The sequence below is a fragment of the Manis pentadactyla genome, chromosome 6 (genome assembly GCF_030020395.1).
Source record: "Manis pentadactyla isolate mManPen7 chromosome 6, mManPen7.hap1, whole genome shotgun sequence".
Classification (NCBI taxonomy): Eukaryota; Metazoa; Chordata; class Mammalia; order Pholidota; family Manidae; genus Manis; species Manis pentadactyla.
The window spans coordinates 40617841-40639184 of NC_080024.1; the positions used below are offsets into that span (position 1 = coordinate 40617841).

A 21344-nucleotide genomic window follows, 5' to 3' on the forward strand; every position below is an offset into this window, starting at 1 on the left:
GTTTTATTGTAAGATGACTGAACATGGAGACAGGAGGCTGGCTTGATGAATCTGTCTCCTTGACCGGAGTGCAGAATCTATACAGGAGGCTTTTGCATATTAATCAGGGGTTGATGAAATTAACAGAGTTAGGACAGGGCTTTTCTCCTACAACTACATAGCATGTAAATATGTTACTACCTACACAGTATGTTCAAAAATGGTGGCTAAGCCGGGTGGAGATTTTAGTAGGGTAATGAAGAAGAGGTAACTTCAGGTTATCTGGAACTGTCTCTGCACTGGCTCAGTTGAAGGTTGGTGGGTGCAGCCAGCTTGGATCAACTGAAGCTGCTCTGAGTAAAGCTGGCTTTAGGGAAGCTGCAAAGTGACTTGTGACTTCTCTGTCTTAGAAAAGAGCATAGAAAGTGGTACTGAATTTTAACAATGCACTGCATAACAGGGGCAGGAAATGACTTTGGGCTTTTTAATTAAAAGGCCACAATTTCAGCAACTTGGATGACCTGTTAGGGATGGAAGCCCAATTCTAATAGGTGAGTTGAGAAAGTGGGTCCAGTAAGGATAAAAGTCTTTTAAGAATCTTGGTTATGAAAAGGAGAAAGGAGAAGGCACAGCGTATACATGGATGTTCGTAGGAAATGGTAAGAGATGCATGCCATTCTTCTGAGTCTGTCCACCCTTGTTTCATAGTTGGTTGAATACTTGGTTGATGGAATACTATAAAACCATAGACTCTCTGTCCAAGTTTCATAGAATATAGTTATTAAATAATTTGTACTTTTACTTTCAAATCAGTAAAATGATGTTTGGTTATATCATTACTTCTATTAATTATTAGAAGGGATAAACCATTTTACAGAATAACTGTAGCTAATTATTGATGGTTTGAAAGAAGTGCCAACCTATGGTAGGTGACGATTAGATGATGGGGGAAAAAAGAAGAAGAAGCCAGAACCTTGAGCCAGAATTTCTTGGTCTCCTTCTTATGTGTCCTCTCTACTGGCCAATCATGTATCATGGGCAGAGCTCCAGAACATCCCTGTTACAGTAATTTTGTGTTATCTTTTACTCCTCCTCTCAGCACCACTCCCAATACCAGGTTAATTAGGAGCTGACTATTGGTCATCAGATTAATTATTTAACAGTGTAGAGTACCAGTTTAAATAGTGCACCGCCGTAGTAAATATTTAAAACATGTGCTTTGTTTCCACAAATGTGGTATGCTACAAAGTATAAAAGTTCAAATAAAATGAAATTAAAATAGGAGCACTAGAGCTTCATTTTTAAACATAGCCAAAAGTTCAGTTGGGTTAAATGCAAATTAGTTATGTTTTTGGTTTCCTCCAAACATGGTGGGTCTATTTTGGAAAGGGGTCAAGTAATTATAGTCACACGTGCATCGCATTCATGTGTGCCCATTTTACCCCACATGTGACCGATTTAACTACTTGCAAAAAATGAATACCAGGCACAGGTATGACAGTATTATCTTGGCTGATGTCACTACAGACAAATTTTGGTAACTTCAGAACTGCTTCAGCTATAAAGCTATTCTTATTCAAATCTACTCTTATTTTTCGATGTTGTTATTTAAAATACAGCAAAAATAATTACAAACTCCTTCTGAGAATTTATTCCCAAAATCACATTTAAAAACTCTAGGTTTATAAAATCATTCATGTTCTGTAATTTGGTCCAGTTCCTTGAGTATTATATAGTATATTTGTTTAATTTACCTTTATTGAAATGCTTTATATTTTACTGTTGTTATGGAATTTTTAAAACAACAGAAGTAGAGGAAATAGTAAAATGCATACCCATATAACCAACACCCATTTGTAACAATTCACATGTGAATTATCTTGCATCACCTAGATACTTCCAGTGGATAATTCTAAGGCAAATCTCAGACATTTTATTTCATCCATAAATACCTCAGTATGTATCTTTCAATAATGATTCTTTTTCTTATAAGCACAGTACTATTACCACACATTTAAAAGTTAATAATAATTCCTTTCTATCAAATACCCTATCAGTATTTAAAATTTTATGATTGTCTTCCTACATTGGATTCTTCAAATTAGGAATCAGACTCCTATATTGAAATGCTGTATTTTCAATATTTATTTAGCTATAATTTCATCTTGCAATCTGTACAAAACAAAAATGTCACCTGAACCATACATTCTTCTCTACTAACTTGCCATGTCATGGAAAGAGTATTAAAGATTTTGAATAACTTATTGACAACCTATTTATAAGTAAATTTTTTTTTTGAGAATTTTTTTTTTGGTGTTTGGGAATAATGTTTTCTTCAGTAAATCACTAACGCATTAATGGCCAGTTAGGGCTGGCTTCATAGGCCTGCAACCTGTGCAGTCATACAGGACCCCTCGTTCAGAAGGACCTGTGCTTGGTTTGTTCTGCTGCTGCTGTATTGAAATTCCTAATACTTTTGACCAAGGGGCTCCACGTTTTCATTTTGAAGAGCCCTACAAGCTATGTGGCTGATCCTGCAGGCAGTATAAAAGTTGGGTAGGAAACACATGACTCCCTGTTAATGTCTGTAACTCCAGGGGGAAGATATTTTCCCAGCCTGGGGCAAAATACCTTTTAAATGAAATCAGTCAAAGAGAGAAATAAAGTGGGAGACACCTGTTGATTGCCTACAAGCAGTCATCCACTTTTGCCTGTGTGTGTCTCTCACTACCTGGCTGCAGAAGAAGGGATCCCACCCAGCCTCTCCAGTCCAGATATGCCCTTGCTAGCCCTGGTAATTACCTAGATATGGAGATTGACTACTTCTCTCCACTCCTCAGAAACACCTATTGATATGGAGATGTACTAAGGCCAGGTGAGAGATTCTGAAAATACTGCAATTTCACCTACAGTGTCTTAAATAAGTTCTCAAAAGTTATTTGAATGTACCTAAATCTTCTACTTACATCTCTATCAGGATTAATAAAATCTGACTAGGCTTCAAGCCACTCACTACAGCACCTTTGCCTTTCCTAAAGTATCTTACTTGAGTAGTACCTATGTAAAAGAGTGGGAATGGGTTTGAGAGTACTTTCTTGCAGATTTAATATTTCTCCGTTGACTATCATTAATAACGTAAAACTTTGGGGAACAATAGTACCTGCATTATGCTAAACACTATAACTCCTTGTTATGATGATGATTATTAGTTAATTATTACCATTTAGTATCATCTTAGTATCATTTAGTATCTTGACTCTTGGGCTTTTAGATAAGAAATGCAAACCAGTCTTGAAATGCTTTGATAGACGTTCTTTAACAGATACTAATTAGGAACGTAATTAAAAAGATTATTTTATAAGCAAATCATTACAGTTTACCAATTTGATCTTCATTTCAGTAGCACAAGTATCACAGGAATTCTAGCCCCCTGAACCATTTTAATGTCACACATACAGGTATCTGAATTCTAGGCTTTCCAACCTCATCTTTCAGCCTTTGTAAAAAGTCTTAATGGACATAAATACATATTGGATCTAATGCCAAGTTTGGGGCAGCCGTTCTCTAAGGTCTAGTCTGTAGATATACTAATTCTCCAGAGATTTCATAGAGCAAAACAAGTTGGAAATTTTGATAATTCTGTTGACACCTACTTTCTATTTCCTACTCCCATGTATCTATACATTTACAAAAAGAAACTTAGGGTATAGAAGACAATGTAGGTGATTCATAACATTTCTTCTTGATGATAGTAGCAAAGGTGCAAATATTTCCCAGGTGTGGTTCCTATTTAATAAAAAGGTTTATGAGAGAAAACAGACTATCTCTGCCGAAGGACTTGATTATTTTGCAATCAATATCAATTGGAAGGGTCAGGATACATTACAGTAACATTTATAATTTTGCTAATAAATTAGGTATCCTAATATAAATGAGGAGTTAAGGAAAGAGAAGAGGGTGTTCTGATAGAGAAAGCTTCCCTGAGAAAGTGAAACCTGAAGGATGAGAAAGTTTCAGGTAATCTAGATTATCTTTTTTAGCTGAAGGACATCCCATAGTATAAACACACCACAAAAGTTACTTTTTTCCCAAGAACAACATATTTATGATCAAATGCAGTTACTACTGGAAAATCAACAGTGATGCTTTGTTGTAAACTGTATTTTATGGAAATCCATTGTAGTACATACTAACAACCTTTTTTTAGGTAAATAATGATAGTGATATAATGGTGATGGTGACCTTATTGCTGCTGATTAGACCTTATTACATGTTGGGGTATTTACAAAGTATATTGCCTACATTATCTCATTATCTGTATTAGTTCATTTATTATTAAAAGCAATTCTGGAGTATTTCTGATTAAATATGGCAGATCAAACATGTGTGTTTACTTTTGCTCCTTCACTAAAACAAAAATGGTAGTGAGAAATAATAAATGTACAGCCATAAAGATAGAAGACAAAGGGCAAGAGTAATGAACAGTTTGGAAGATAGAAAGGGAAGGGTTACTTTATTCCCTCAGGGAAGTCAATGCTTGGAGATGGGGTTGGCAGGGAGAAGGAAGCCCATCAGTGCCCTAGCATCCCAGAAACACTCAAGTGTTGCAAGTATCATGCCCTTATGAATGGAGGTGAAGGGTATGCCTGGGAAGAAGAAGATATTTGAAAATGTATGCAGGGAAAAAAAAATCTACATTATGATTGTTGTGTTTAATTAAGAGAGTTAAATCCTGATCTTTTTTACTGAAAGTTAATAACAGATACCTAAAATTGATGAAATAGCAGGATAAACACATCATTTTAAAATATGGAGGCAAATCCCTGAAGAAAAGCTAAAATAATTGAAGATTTTGTTCTGGGAAAGTAGATCCTGGAGTTGGTAATGTACTGTTGTTTCTATTCTGTTTTTGAAATTGTAGTTAAGTATACATGGCAATGTACCATTTTAGCCATTTTTAAAGATATAATCAAAAGATTTTATTGACTTATACCTGTGAGTAGATAAAGCTGAATCTGTTTTAAACTTTCACTTTTTTCTTGCTATTAAGATATCATGCATTAGAATTAAATGTATTTATTTAATAATATTTTTCTGTTGTGGTAAAATATACATAACATTTTACCTATTTATAATTCAGTGGCATTAATACATCCACAACATTGTGCAGCCATCACTATTCACAAAATTTTTTCATCATCCCAGATAAAGACTTTACCCATTAGGTATTAAGCCCCCATTTTCTCTGTCTCCTCTCCCCGCTACTTTTCCTCCCCACACCCCTACCCACCCCCGGTCTCTGGAAACCTCTGTTCTAGAAAGTTCTAGAACTTTCTGGGTCCAGGAATTGGCCTATTTTAGGTATCTTAATATCAGTGGAATCCAAAAATATTCATGTTTTGTATCTGACTTATTTCATTTAACATGTTTCCGAATTCATTCATGTCGTAGCATGTACTTCTATTTGAACTTTGAAGGTGATGTTACGGTATGACCTTGATAAAAATAGAAATTGAAATAAAATCCTGCAACGTACTGCCCATTCTATAGGTGTCAAAAATGAAACTGAAAGTTAAGAAGAATCTTTCAAGGCCACAGCTACTAAGTAGAGCTGGGGTTCCTGTTTCATTCTGTCTCCTTGACACTTCTCAAATCCAACAATTTCTCTTTATCCATAATCACTTCACACATCGATTATTGTTTCCTAATTGTACTGGTTTGCTATTGCTGCTCTAACACATTATCTCAAATTTGGCAGCTTAAAACAATACAAATGTATTATCTTAGAGAGTTCTGTTAAGTCAGAGGTCTGTCTGACAGGTCTCATTGGGCTAAAACCAAAGTGTCTGCAGAACTGCATTCCTTCAGGAGGCTCTAGGAGGGACCCATTTTCTTGCCTTTTCTAGCATCTAGAGGCCACCCCCATTCCTTAGTTGTGCCTTTCTCCAGTACCACTGTATCCCTCCGATGATGCTTCCACAGTCACCACCCTCTCTGACTCTCCTCTTGTTTCCTTCTGTTCTTAGAGACCCTTGTGATTAAATTGAGCCAGCCTCATTCAGGATAATCTCCCCATCTCAAAAGGAGCTAATTAGCAACATAATTCCATCCCCAATCTCAGTTCCCATTTGCCCCATAAACTAGCATATCCACAGGTTCCAGGGATTAGAACGTGAACATTTGAGCTGGGGAGGTATTACTTCTGCCTACCAAACTAATCATATTACTACTTCCCTTCTTGCCTGTCATCATGCCACTTGCCTGCTTAAAATCCCTCAGCAGCACTTACTGCCCTCAGGGTAGCATTCAGATTCTTTTATATGGTACACAAAGGCCCTGCTTCCTGGGCTGTCTCATCTTTCCCAAATCCCCATACCAAAAACACACACTGACACTATGTGTTTCGGTTCCCCAAGATGAGAACCATACTTCCACTCATTCATTCCTCTGTTGGGTGCTTTCCCCCTGCTCTTCACCTGGCTCTCCTTTGCATCCTTCATGTCAGACCTTGGATGTCACTTCCTTTTGGAGCTATTTTTGGACTTTACTGTCACAGCAGCCCTTACCTATCTCTAACATAGTACTTGCCACTCTGTACTCTAATTACCTCCATGACTGGATTGTAAACTACTTAAGGGCAAGAATCATATTTTATTCAACCTCATTTCCCAGCTACTTAGTAGAATAATGTGGAAGATATTTCCAAACATTAACATTTGTCTCTTTTTCCAAAGAGACTTACAGAGGATGTAGATCCATACACATCTAAGTAATGAAATGAACCTTTAATCCCCTAACTGAATTTCACTTTTAATCTGTTGGACTATATATGCCTGCACCTGACTGATTCTTCATTATTGATTAGTACATTAGTAACTCATATATACAAAACTATGATCAAAGTCATTAACATACACCTGATTCTGCCTAATTTTTACTGGTATAAATCCTTGAACAACTACCTCAAATCACCATAAAGAGGGGGAAGCTTTCAACTAAATGTATAACCAGACTGGCTAATTAACATTCTAATTTAAGAGACTGTGAAGTAAACATCTCCTTTGGAATTGATTCAAGCTAGTCAAGCTGAAAGACAAAGCAAAAAAGAACAAATGTTCACATTATAACCGTTGCAAAACATCTTTATTCTACTTAAAATTTCCATCGACCTGCAACATTTACAGACTGGGAAACCACCAGTTTATGGTTCTACAGGGTTTTTAAAAATTTTTTTACTTGCAAACTTTTGCAAAAAAAACTAAAATAAAATAATTATTCTCACAATAATTTTGAGCTGCACAGTCTTGATATAAGAGGCAAAGTAATGTACATACTAACTACATCGATTTTCTTCATTTATGAAATGAGCATAAATAATATCCACCTTGACAGAGCTGTCATAGGAATAAAATCAGTTATTGTATTAAAGCACTAATAATGGAGCCTGGCACATTTTAAACTACACCATCATGTATTTAAGGTAGGAAGAAAGACACGAAACATAACTGCTTAGAGAAAGCCACTGTCATTGTAATTGGAATGAAACTTGAGTGTGATGGAATCCCCAGAGGCTGTAGATAAGATCATTTGCCAGAAAGAAAGCCAGGTATATTTAGTTGGTGGCTATGTCTACTGGACACTGCTAGAATCATTTCTCAAAAAATACTAGGAAGTTTCTAAAATTTCTTTAAAGATGTATGCTGGTATAAGGAGGTAGTTTACAAGAGTCTATGAAGAAAACAAAGGTGGTTTATTATGGTAAATATAAAAAAGATTTGAGCTTTACTTAAAAATAGTGCAGGAAAAATACAGAAATCTCTACAAGCAACTCTTATTTTGACAACTCATTTCTTACCTCCCCTAATATTTAGAATTTGCTGCATTCTTGCTGTCAAATTTTTAACAAATAGAGGTAAGCAATATTTGTTAAAATAAGCCAAGTGTGTCTTGATTTTAAAATATGTACTTCATTGTTTTCATAAATGTCAGTTGTGAAATAGGTCTCATTATTAATTATCTTGGAAGCCTTAGGCAAGATCTGAAATTTGCTCTTATGTGATGACATTTTAAAATGAATTTCTGAAACGCATTTATTAATTTTAACTAGTTAAACAAATGAACCTGTTTTAAAAAATATTCACATGGTAACTTATTGCTAATTCATTTCCATGGTGATAATTGTCCTTAAACTGGAGTGTAACCATACACAAATACTTTTCAAATTTGCAATATTCACTGTGGATATTTATGTTACTTTTTATTCCTTTGGACTGGGAGTTAAGGTTTAGAAAGTCAGTATCTGCTGTGCCTCCAGCGTTCCAAAAGATCCGAAATGGCTGCCTGTTTGCATCTAGGCTGCCATGATTGGTACAAGGGGTTGCTTACCAAGCCTGCCGTTTTTCTTCATCTTCATATTCCATGAGTGAACAAGGCTGGTTAGAATCAAGATTGAGAAGTTGGCAGTTTGTCCGGTTTTCCTTCTGTCCCTTTGCACCACACTACCCTTGGGAAACTAGATAACCATGTTTTCTGTCTCAAAACTTCCTCTTCAGAAAATACCTGAAAAAAATACACTCACAGCAGTATAAGTAAGTAAAATGGTAGTAACTCCTCTCACAGTTAAAGTCCCTTTGGTTTCAAAGCCTAGGAATGAAGTGCTAAATGTGGAATTCCAGGGATTGGGGATCACAATAGACTGGCTTGGGGACAAGAAGTCTCTGTAGCACCATCCTGTGTGCAAATGTGTGGTTAGCCTGTTATCTGGGCTCGAGCTCAGAGCTTCTTGCTTTTGTTCATTCTTCTAAGTGGGTTTTCCTCATTCTCCTAAGCTAGGTGTCATTCCTATTTTCGAAGGTACCTGACACGGCAAATCAGAAGCTTTAAGCCTCTCCATCCCTGTTTTTCTTCCAGTTAGGAATGTCTGAGGCTACAGGCCTTTTGTCTGTATTGAGGTAAAATAAAACTAAGGGATCTGCTTTATCTAAAGTTAGTGTCATCTAGGCAAATGATATAGAAGTTCATTTTTCTACCATGGGTGGGGAGTTGCTTGAATATTTGTTTTAATTGTCTCATTCTTCAGTCTGTTTTTGTCTCGGCAGATAGCCTGAAATTCATTTATTCCATAAGTCTTACAAACACAGAATGATCTCACTTGAGAGAAACATCAGTCAAATTTGCCTTTTACCAGGGTCTGATTGGCTCATCTCTTCCTGCTTTTATAAAGTTCCTTCCCCGAAGTGCTAGGCTCTTTGAGAGAAGGTGGCCTTCTCAGTTACATGAGTCATGTTCTTTAGAAGGGGCTGCAAGGGCAGCTCTGTTGCTCTAATCACTGTAATGCAAGCTCTCAAGGCCTCTTTATTATTAATTTTAGTAATGGCAAGTTTTTAGATGAGACTGTAGGACCTTAATTTCTTAAGGGATCAGGAAAAGACTGCCTCACAGAACTCCCTTCCCATACCATGGGCTTGGCATATTAGATGTCATAGAGTGCCATAGGCTTTAAAGAACAGGAATGGGATGTACCTTTTTTTAAATTTGCATAATTCATTTCTAGTTTCATTCCTTTGTGGTCTGAGAAGCTGGTTGGCACAATTTCAATCCTCCTGAACTTACTGAGGCTCTTTTTGTGTCCTAGTATGTGATCTATTCTTGAAAATGTTCCATGTGTACTTGAGAAGAATGTGTATCCTGCTGCTTTTGTTGGATGGAGTGTTCTGTAGATGTCTGTTAGGTCCATCTGTTCCAATGTGCTGTTCAGTGCCTCTGTCTCCTTACTTATTTTCTGTCTGGTTGATCTGTCCTATGGAGTGAGTCATGTGTTCAAGTCTCCTAAAATGAATGCATTGCTTTCTATTTCCCTTTTTAATTCTGTTAGTATTTGTTTCACATATGTAGGTGATCCTGTGTTGGGTGCATAGATCTTTATAATGGTTATATCCTCTTGTTGGACTGATCCCTTTATCATTATGCCCTTCTTTGTATCTTGTTACTTTCTTTGTTTTGAAGTCCATTTTATCTGGTACAAGTACTGCAACTCCTGCTTTTTTCTCCCTATTATTTGCATGAAATATTTTTTTCCATCCCTTCACTTTTAGTCTGTGTATGTCCTTGGGTTTGAAGTCTCTTGTAGGCAGCATACAGATGGGTCTTGTTTTTTATCCATTCAGTGACTCTATGTCTTTAGATTGGTGCATTCAGTCAATTTACATTTAGGGTGATTATCAATAGATATGTACTTAATGCCATTGCAGGCTTTAGATTCATGGTTACCAAAGGTTCAAGGGCAGCTTATTTACTATCGAACAGTCTAACTTAACTTGCTTATTATGCTATTACAAACACAATCTAAAGGTTCATTTTTTTTCTCTTCTTTTTCTTCCTCCTCCACTTTTATATATTAGATGTCATATTCTGTACTCTTTGTGTATCCCTTGATACTTTGGGGGTAGTTGATTTAATTTTGCATTTGGTTAGTAATTAATTGGTCGACTTACTTTACTGTAGTTTTCTCTGGTGACATCCTATTAGCCTTAAGAGCACTTCCAGCTATAGCAGTCCTTTTAAAATACGCTGTAGAGATAGTTTGTGTGAGGTAAATTCCCTCAACTTTTGCTTATCTGGAAATTGTCTGATCTCTTCTTTAGATTTAAATAATAATCATGCCAGGTAGAGTATTCTTGTTTGGAGGCCCTTCCTTTTCCTTGCATTAAATATATCGTGCCACTCCTTTCTGGCCTGTAAGGTTTCTGCTGAGAAGTCTGATGATAGCCTGATGGGTTTTCCTTTGTGTGTGATCTTTTTTTCTCTCCCTGGCTGCTTTCAACACTCTCTCCTTGTCCTTGATCCTTTCCATTTTAATTATTATATGTCTTGGTGTTGTCTTCCTAGGGTTCCTTGTGTTGGGAGATCTGTACACTTCCATGACCCAAGAGACTATTTCCTTCCTTTCCCAGATTGGGGAAGCACTCATCAGTTATTTCCTCAAAGAGAGTTCTATCCCCTTTTCTCTCTTCTTCTTCTTCTGGTACCCCTGTAATGCAAATAGTTTCCATTTTGGATTGGTCACACAGTTCTCTTATTATTTGTTCATTCCTAGAGATCCTTTTTTCTCTCTGTGCCTCAGCTTCTTTGTATTCCTGTTCTCTGATTTCTATTTCATTTACTGTCTTATCTACGTCACTAATCTGCTCTTAAATCCCTCCATTGTATGTTTCACTTCAGATACTCTGGTTTTCAAAGTTTCTGTCTCTTTCTTGACTCTGAGATCCTGAATATTTTTATGTAGCTCCATGAGCATGTTTATGATTTTTATTTTGAAATCTTTATTAAGAAGGTTGGTGATTTCAGTTTCACTTAGTCCTCTTTCTGGTGTTTGTGAAATTTTTGTTTGGACTAAATTCCTTTGTCATTTCATATTTCTAATTATTATTATAGAATAATAACTTTGTGTAGTTTGCACCCTCTAGAGCTCAGAAGCTCTACTGTTGGATCTGCCCAGCCCCTGGAGTGATGTTGGAGGTCGCAGGTGCATGGCACTGGTGCCTGCTGGGAGGAAAGAGCTCTTTCTTCCTGGCTGCAGTGCCTAGGCAGGGCTATCCTCCAGGTGGCCTGTCATGATGGTGGGAGCAGCAGGTATTCGGGGCGATGCCTGCTGGGAGGAAGGGACAGCATGCTGACTGCATATTCCAGTGGTGGGGGGTCCTCAGCGCTGCATTGCCAGCTAGGGGGATAGAGCATCTGAGGCTCCTAAGAGTTCCCAATCTGTTGGTCTGAGTGTCCAGGATGATTTTATTCCCCTGTCCTTTCTCTTGAGTGGCAAGCTCTATGTAATCCTTACCACCTTATCACCCTCTCACTGTTGGTTAGTCTTTCAAAGTGCTGACCTTTCTTTTCTTCCAGAGCAGCCAGTTGTGGATACCTGTTCTCCACTAGTGGCTGGAATCTTAGTCTCTCCAAGTATTCTGCCTGTCTTTCCTTTCTAACCCCTCTAATCTCCAGAACACTATGTAATGTGGGTTCGTGCTCCCAGAGGACATCTCCAGGGCTGGGTGTTTAGCAGTTCTGGACTTCTCCCTCCTGCTACATTTTTCTTCCTTCCACTTGTGAACTGGGGTGTGGGGAGGGCCTGGGTCCTGCTGGATCACGTCTTATTTTATTTACACTTTTCTGTGAGATCTTCTCTTCCCCAGATGCAGGCAGGCTCTTGCAATCTTCAGGTTGCTCTTTCAGGATTAGTTGTATTTGCTGTGTTTTACTGTTATATATGGTTTTGGATGGAAGTTTCTGGCTGTCTTCTCAGGCCATCTCTTTTCCTTTGGGATGTACCTTTTTATATTTTTCTGACTTCAGATCCGGAGCTGGGCCTCAATTTCTAAGCTAAAATTCATAGTCTCTAAAAATGAATTAAGTGTTACTTTTGAGGCCTAGGTTAAGAACACATTCTGATGTCTTCTCTTCCCAGTTCTTTAAAACCTAGTCTTGGTGCTTAGTACCCCCACCTCAGCGCTATATCTCAGTACAACTTAGTCTTTTTTGTAGCCTTGCTTCTAAGCATAATCTTATTTGAAGCAAACATTTCTGGCCATGTAACAATCAGAGTTAAGACTAAACATGAATTTAAGGAAGTTTCTTTATTTTTATTATTAATCTATTTTTATTTTAAAATTTTTATTGCAGTATCATTGATATACGATCTTTTTTATCACTGATATACATTCTTATATTTGTTTAAAGTATACAACACAGTGGCTCAGCATTTACCCATATTATCAAGTCCTCACCCCCATTAATACAACTACTATCTGTCATCATAGGAATATGTTACAGAATCATTGGCTATATTCTCCATGCTTTACTACTATTCCTGTGACCAACCTATACTATGATTGAGAATTTTTGTGCCCCTTATTCCCCCTCAACCTCCCTACCCACCCACTCTAACCCCACTCCCACGGTAACCACCTGTTACTTCTCAGTGTCTATGAGTCTCCTGCTGTTTTGTTCATTCTGTTTTGCTTTGTATTTATATTCCACAAATAAGTGAAATCATACAGTATTTGTCTTTCTCCACCTGGCTTATTTCACTGAGCATAATTCCTTTATCCATCCATGTTGTTGCAAATGGCATGATTTCTTTTTTTAATGGCTAATATTCCATTGTATATACGTACCACATCTTCTTTATCCTTCCATCTATCGATGGACACTTCTGTTGCTTCCATATCTTGTCTACCATAAATAATGCAGAAATAATCATAGGAGTGCTTATATCTTTTCAAATCAGGGATTTTGTTTTATTTGGATAAATTCCTACAAGTTGAATTATTGAGTCAAATTGTACTTCTCTTTTTAGCTTTTTGAAGAGCTCCATATGGCTTTCCACAGTGATTGTACCAGTTTATATTCCCATCAACAGTGTAGGAGGGTTCCCATTTCTCTACATCCTTGTCAACACTTGTTATTTCTTGTCTTTTGGGTAGTGGCCATTTTGACTGGTGTGAGGTGATATATCTCATTGTGATTTTTTATTTGCATTTTCCTGATGATTAGTAATGTGAAGTATCTTTTCATGTGCCTGTATTTCTTCTTTGGAGAAATGTCTGTTCAGGTCTGGTTTTTATTAATCTTGAGTTATGGAAAGAACAGTTTAGTTTGAAAAGTATTATTTCTTAGAATTATAGTCTTTTTTTAAATGAGGTATTATTGATATAGTATCTTAATTGGATTCAGATGTACAACACGAGTGGTTCAGCAGTTACCCATATTACTTAATCCTCACCCCCAGTAGTGCAGTTACTGTTTGTCAACATAGGAAGATGTTACAGAATCACTGTCTATATTCTCCATGCTGTACTACCATCCCTGTGACCAGCTTATATTATGATTGAGAATTTTTTGCCCCTTTACCTCCCTCACCTTCCCCACCCACCCATCACTTATGTTTTTATACATTTAATTAAAGGTTTTTACATTGTTATGGATGATGACAGTTTTCTCCTCTGCTTGAGGGAAAGCCAAGTTTTTGACTCAGACTTCTTTAGTCACAACTGAAGATTGAGTTGTGAAGTGTTGGTTCTTATTTTCTCTGTTTATCATAGCTGGTTCTTTTCTAATCCCCAATGGACAAAAATAGCCATTGGACTTATTATATTATGTCTCACTAAAGTAGATTGGTTATGCTTAAAAATTTTAGATTGTGCAATATACTTGTAACCGAAACTGTGTGAATAAGTGAAATGAATGAAAGGTAAACCATTTACACACAGTTCAATACTCTCTCTTCTTCTTGGTTATTGCAAGTCATCTGTACTGTTTTTATAGTTCAGATGTGCTTCTTTATGAATCAGATGAGGTGGCTGGAAAGAAAAAAAGTAAGTTGTATGATTCTAACACATTAGAAATTCCATACCTGACACATCCCTTGTACATCAAAGTGGTAAAAATAAAACATGAATTATAGAGATATTTTTGCTATATTCTTCATTGTTTAACTCAGTGGGTGATTTTGAGTAAGCCTGAAAGTCATCTTCTGAGATTGCTTTTCCCAGTGGGAAAAGGAATATATTAGTTTGCAGCTCCATCATTACCATACCTAGTAATTTTGCTTTAAGCCCTGCCCTAATAAGTGTGCATACACATGATCATATGTGAATGTTTGGGTGAGTGTATAAAAATGGTAAGAGACACCATCTATTTTCAAGTAGCTTGCCCTGTAGTTTTTATGCAGGGATGATATTTAATAATGTAACAATCAGTAAAGCATAGGCATCAACCAGTTAGAATGGATGTCTTTGACAACAGTTAGGGCCTGAAGGTTTCCTTCTTAGCCAAGCATTAACCCCGTAGTTCCTGAAATGTGGGAGGTTGTGCAATCTTGAGAGAAAGGGTTGGTACTGGAGGAGATCATGGCTGACTTTGGAGATGGGAGCTGCAGCTGTTGACCAACTTGTGTGGGAGTATTTCAATATGGGATCAGTTGGTTCAGCTGAACCTGTGTGTACTCCCTGAATACTTTTAACCTTGTAAATACATAAATAAAAAGCAGAGTGTGGATGCCCTAAAATGTAAGGACTTTAAGTACTATATCTTACTGATATTTAGAAGAAAGGTACTGCATAAATTTTAAAGGTACTGATAGTTATGAAATCATTTAAAACAATTATGAGCCTTAAAATATAAGAGTAATTTAGAAGCATTTCATGCTTTGGACCTGAAAGATGTACCAAATTGATTTTATGAAATCTAAGGAGGTTAGAATATATTTAGACCAGTTAACTTACACATGAATCTAAAGCCTATGTTCACTGTCTCCCAGTTAGTGATATGGTGGGACTTGAAACTAGGACACTTAATCTCTACCATCTACACCTCCCTTTGCAGCTGTGGAAAATGGCCAGAATGACGTAAATGGATTGGCTTTTCCCAAAAGAAAATGGATTCCCTTTCCCAAAAAGGGATATGAGAAGCTTAGTATCCTGGCAGTTAGTAGGCATTTATTAAGCACCTATAAGATGTTCTTTGTAGAGATACGAAACAAAAACAACCTTCTTTCGTGAAGGTAAATATGCAGGTAGCAGGAATGTGTAGCCATTCTAAGTAGGTGTGGATTTCAACTCTTCTCCCCACCTGTTTTGTGATCTTACCTAACTTGTGCCTCAGTTTCTTGGGGTAGGATAATAATACCCACTTTACTGTGTTAGGAGGATTAAATTAATATATATGTAAAGCACTTAGGAAGTATTTGACATAGTAAGACTTGCTATTACTATTAATCAAGGCTGTATGCACTCTGCTAGACCGCATTAAGGCATCTCCAAAACTCTTTAAGTAGATTTTAGCTGCATACAGAAACAGGCACACAGGGCAGAATACAGAGAAGCCTCACCATGGAGATTAAATAAACGTCAGGAAGCAGAGTAATGGAGCAAAGGGAAGGTGTGAAGAACCCCCTTTAGGAAATTATGACTGTGAACTGCCCAGGAAGAGGAGGGGAGACAACTCACCTGGTAGGTATGGTGTGAGCAAAGAATTGGGAGCAAGAATGAGAACGATGTAGGCAGCAGTACGTGGAATTGCTTGACTGGATGTTTTTATTGTTGGGGGTTAAGAAATAATCCATGAATTAAGTAGTAGGAGGTGGTGGGAAATCTTGGAAAGTTGCCAAAAGTCTCGGGAATTACTCTTTAAGGGAGTGAGAGGTCCTCTGGATTCAACTTTTTTCAGGCTTGTAAGGCCCGTAGGAAGTGTACTTAAGAATAAATGCGGGGGTGGGAGGAGAACAATGCAAAAGACCTCACTTTGAGCACGAAATAAATCCTAGTTCCTCTTTGCCCTAACAGACTTAAAGGTTATTTCCACAAAGGGAGGGGTTAAATTAACGTAGATAAACATCCTAATTTATCAGGATACAGACTGAAGATACTATCCCTTCGGCAGAAGCGTTTACGCTTAGGACTTCGATTATTCATCCGTCTCCCCAGGGCCGCAGCCACCGATATGCAAAGACCCGAGAGAAGGAAAGTGGTGTAGGGCGCTCCACGCATGCGTTAAAAGCAGCCCCAACTCCCCGCGGCGTCCTTTCTTGGAACAAAACTAGCGCCGAGCCACGGAGCTCCGCAGTTTGCGTAGACGCTAATTTCCCAGTGCTCCGATTCTCCCTGTAGAATCCACTAGTGGTGCAGTTCCCCTACTCATATTGCGTTATCCGAAGTGAATGGCTGGGTGGTACGTGTACGCCCAGAGCGTAGCACCCTTAGGCGAACGGGGTGCGGCGCAGGGACCTGAGTGGGCCTTCTACGCCGCTAGCGTAGCGTGGTGTCTGACGCTCGCGTCTCCGCGACGCAGGTAGCGCAGCCAGCTTTGGTGAATACACGACTTGGTGCAGCCGGGGTTTGGTACCGAGCGGAGAGGAGATGCACACGGCACTCGAGTGTGAGGTAACTATAAAACCCCGATTTGTTTACATTCCCTCCCCCAGAACCGGCCCCGTGCGCGGCGGAGACTGCGAGTCCTGGGACGGCGGGGGGGTGGAAAGGGAGACAGGGTCCGGGGAGTCTGGGCTGCGTCCCTCGGGGATCCGGGCGCCGCAGTCGGGGACGGCGGCGAGCGGGAGCCGCGCGAGCGGTGGGCTGCGCGTGGAGCGCCGCGGCTCGTGCGATCTCCAGGCTGCGGCGGGATGGCGGCGGGCAGTCTCCGCCCCGCGTGCGGGGCCCGCGTCCGGCTCGGCCTCCTGCGGAGTGCGGTGGCCGCGCGGGGAGAGGGGGAGTGACCGCTGGGCGGGCGGCGCCGGTTAGGGGGCTGCGCGCGGGCGCCCGGGGGCCGAGGGTGGCGGCGCCGGCGGAGGCGGGGACCCTGGGGCCAGAGGGCGGGAGGGTCCGCGGCCGGATCTGCAGTGAGGGGGGCAAGGACAAACGCGCCCGGTCATTCCTCTGCCGGCCTCCCTCCTGGGCCGTCATGGGGTCGGGCGAGGAGACCCCGAAACGGGGACTGGGCGCCGCTGGGAGGCTAACGGACGGTGGCGCTTGTGCTCCTACCGCGGGAAGCCTCGTGGGGGCCTCTCTCCCCGACCAACCGAAACGCCGAGGCGCGGCGCGGGGGGAGGTGTCACGATTTTAGCCAGCCGGGGTCGAGGGGTTGAGGGTTCGGGTGGGGCCAGCGCTGGGGGAGGCCGGTGGGCCGCGAGGTGGTGCGGCAGCCCGGGCTTTGTTCCTGGAACCTTTGGGCAAAGAATGATGCGGGGCCCGGCTGGGAGAGTGGGCAGGGAACCGCCTCGGCCCCCCTCCCCGCGTCTCGAGGTCTGCTCAACTCCTTGCTTCTCCCTTGGGACCCCCGAGTGCCTCGGCCAAGAAGGGGGGGGGGCCTTGAGAGCGCGGCGCGCCGTGCGGTTGAAGTCCTTCCTGTAGCTCCTCTAAGGAGCTGTTCACGTGGGAGGCTGCCCACATGGGCTGGTTTTAGCAGCTGGGAAGGAAGAAGTACCACAGAAGGAACCGAAACCCTCAGCTGGAAGAGTCGTTCACTCAAGTCCCTGTTATAATAGTGACATTAAGGCCACGAATTTTTTTAAAATGGTAGGTTATCTTTAAAAAAAAAAAACAACCTCAAAACTCAGGTTTTTTTTTTACAGTGTTAAGTAATCTCTAGTTTTATCTTGAAACTGAGGAGTCATTATTGATGGAGAAAAACTAGCATGTGACAGGCTTACAATTCATTTGTGTTTTCTTTCTGGATGCATTATCTAAATTCTACATAATTAAAAAGTAATATATTGGAAAAGATGGAGATTTAGAATGTAGTCAGTTAATAATGGAGTTGAAAGCCTTAAGTCAAGATCTTGTGTACTGTTTTATGTTAGGATTAACTAGTCTTCACATTCGAGTTCATTATGAGTCAGTTACTTGTTCTAGACCTTGGTCCATACCAGGCAAACCATATACTTAGAGGCGCTTCATATTCTGGTAGGGGCAGAGAAATACATAATACCAGTGATATATGGTAGGAAGAAAATAAAATAATGATGTACTGGACCATCTTTTAACTTTTTTGTTTGAACCTCAGAATGATTTTTAAATGTATGAAATACTTAGGGTTACAACAGAAATCGGGTATATTGAAATTAATTATCAATATTAAGTATAATGAAGTAATCCATGTTTTATTTTAGTAAAGCATTAAATGTCAAGATTAGTGGGAGGTCTAATGACTAATTTCAAGCTAGTCTGTAAATCTTAAAAAGATTTAATTTGTAGGGTTTCTATTGATAAATTTCAGGTATTGCATATTACTGTGGTTTTTGCCTATGTAACTGATAGAATAAATTTCAGAGATGTATCTTCCCTATCCACATTCACAAACCTGAATTCTATACACAGACCCCTGATTAAGAAGACCTGTGCAAGGATGACATTCTTGCTACCTCTGAAAGAAGTCGGAAGGAGACTTAGGAGTTGATTTCAGTGCTGTGTTGATAATGTGAATTTGTATTCTGCTGACTGGTAGCTTAAAAGCCAACACAGTTCTTCCCCCTTTTTTGAGCACCCTTTTTTGGAAGTACTTTTTAGGAGGCCTCAAGTTTGGTATGCAAGTGCTGCTCTAGGGTATTTTGAACTGAATTATGTAGAATATAAGTGTAAGCAAGTGGAATTAACGGAAACGGTCATTTGCTTTGATTTAAAGAATTTACTTTGTTACTATCCTATTCACCTCAACTCTACCTCTACTATTGGCTTATATTGGAAGGCATTTAGGGCTTTGGAGTAAGACTTCAGGTTCCAAACTGTGACTTGTTACTAGTTTGGTTACCTTGCACAAGTTGCTTTAGTCTTAACCTTTTATCTGTAAACTTGAAATACAAAAAAAAAAAACTACTTCATGGGTTTACTGTGACCTTAAAATGATATAATGAACCAAAAGGCAATGGCTACTTAATTCATGTTTCAGGTCTTCAAGTGAGTGAAGGACTACTTAGTCTTGTCTTTTCCACTTAAACTTGATTACTTCCCAAAGGAGGTTTAATGGTCTCTACTGGACCTTTGGACGTGGATACAGTTATCCTATTGTTATTGTTCTATTGCTCATATGTAACAGAATTTTTTCTGTCTATTTTCTAATTTAATAATTACATATGCACATCTTATTTTCCCTGCCAGACTGAATTACTTGAAAGGGACATATGCACAGCTTTTTTGTCACATAATGCTCATGATACATTATTGAGAAAATGTGCACAGCTTTGGGTGTCAAGCTCTTTAATGAAGTATAAAATGTTGAGTGAAAACTTTTATTTAGCAATAACCCAAGGAAATACTTCAGGTGAAAATGTCAGTGTCTGTCTCAAGAATGGAAATGGCATGGGTTTTTGTTTTATATCAAAGGGACATTATCACTAGTGCATTTAAAACTTGATATTCACAAGATGCAAAAGAAAAATACACAGTAGGATACAGAAGTGTAGACAATCAAAGCTAGCTTTTTAATTTTATAACAGGAAAGTTATCTTTCATTATAAAGCCATCTTTCATTATAATGTAATTCTCATTAAAAAAATATTTCAGCTTAAAGTTTGCAAGTTAGAAGTGTGCCCAGGTTCTCCCAGCAGTTTGGTGCTGCCCCCTAGTGTTTGATTCCTTAGAAGTTTTTAGTTTATCCTTAATCTTTTCCTAAAAGATGATTTCATTTGTTATAATTAGATTCCTTAGTGCTATATTATGTAGTCTACCCTGGGATTTCTTCTTCAGCTGCTCAGTGCTGCTAACTGCTTATTGGTTAACTCTGCTTGATTTTCACTCCTAGCTTTCCAAATAGGAGGTAAGTTTTGGGTGGAGATAGAACAGTATAATGCCATGTTTCCTTCCAAGAGTATATGGGATTTTTCAAAACACGAAAAGCGATATGTTAAAGGTGTATCTTTGAAGTTAGCTTTATATGTAAATAACAGCAGTTTCATTCATTTAATCTGTGTTTCCCTTTGTTTTGGAGAGAGCGATGTGAAATTTTGCTCTCTGGCTTTAGTCCCGTATAACTTTGTATTGTCTCAACTTTGTATTAAAAATAAAATTTGAAAATGTTAAAATCACATGGTGAGCTTTTTTATAAGTTCATACTTATTTTGAACTATGACTTCTATAGAATGCTTTTTGAATAGTAGAGTCTCAAGGGCATTTAACAGCCATGAGATTTTCTGTAGTCATTAAGTAAACTCTAAGGTTTCAAGTTATACCAGTTACCAATATGCAAACTACTTTTTCCTTTTCATTATTTTCCATTCATAAATTGTGAGTGGACCACAGAATGACTTAGGTTTTTCTAAAATAAGCAAATATATTCTCAATAAAAATTTACCACAGCGAGAATATTCAAAACTATGTTTATTATGTATGAAGGCAATTTGCACCTGAAATTATAAAGTTTTAAGTAAGGGTAGCATTATTGAAATTATTTCCAGTTGCTAAGAGACTGCTCTTAGTGTTTAGACATGAAAAACTATAGTTTTCATATCATAATACAGTATCAAATTCAATTTTCTATTTTCTTATTAGAACATGAATTTTTGATTGCCAGGTACAAGGATATTTAACTGAATTTTAATTAGGTTTTTCATGTTTTCAAGATGTATTAGAATGGGATGGTGGGGGTGGTAGTTACAGGTTTGTAAGTATAAGATCTAAAGTCTTATTCAAGTGTTTAAATTATTTCAAGTGGTAGATCATTTTATAATTAATTTTATAATTATGTTTTATAATATTTAGTATATTACAGATATTTTACTGATGAGAGAGAAGAGGTATCAGATAATACTTGTCCTTGTATTAATGGCCATGTTTACCCTTAATATATATCCTACTTTTAGGGACCATCCATCTCATTGAGAA

At 38.6% G+C, this 21344-nt stretch overlaps 1 protein-coding gene across 3 annotated transcripts in view; it reads left to right on the forward strand.

Moving 5' to 3' along the window:
• The window catches only part of SLC39A10 (solute carrier family 39 member 10), a 184398-nt gene that overhangs the window by 90910 nt on the left and 72144 nt on the right, over positions 1-21344 (forward strand). Inside the window, exon 1 of one of the 3 annotated variants that reach the window (XM_036927898.2) lies at positions 16760-16913. The exons of the other annotated variants lie outside the window; for them this stretch is intronic. The gene's annotated coding sequence lies outside the window, so the exon portion shown is untranslated. Of the gene's footprint in view, positions 1-16759; positions 16914-21344 lie in introns of those variants that run through there. 3 annotated transcript variants of the gene reach the window in all.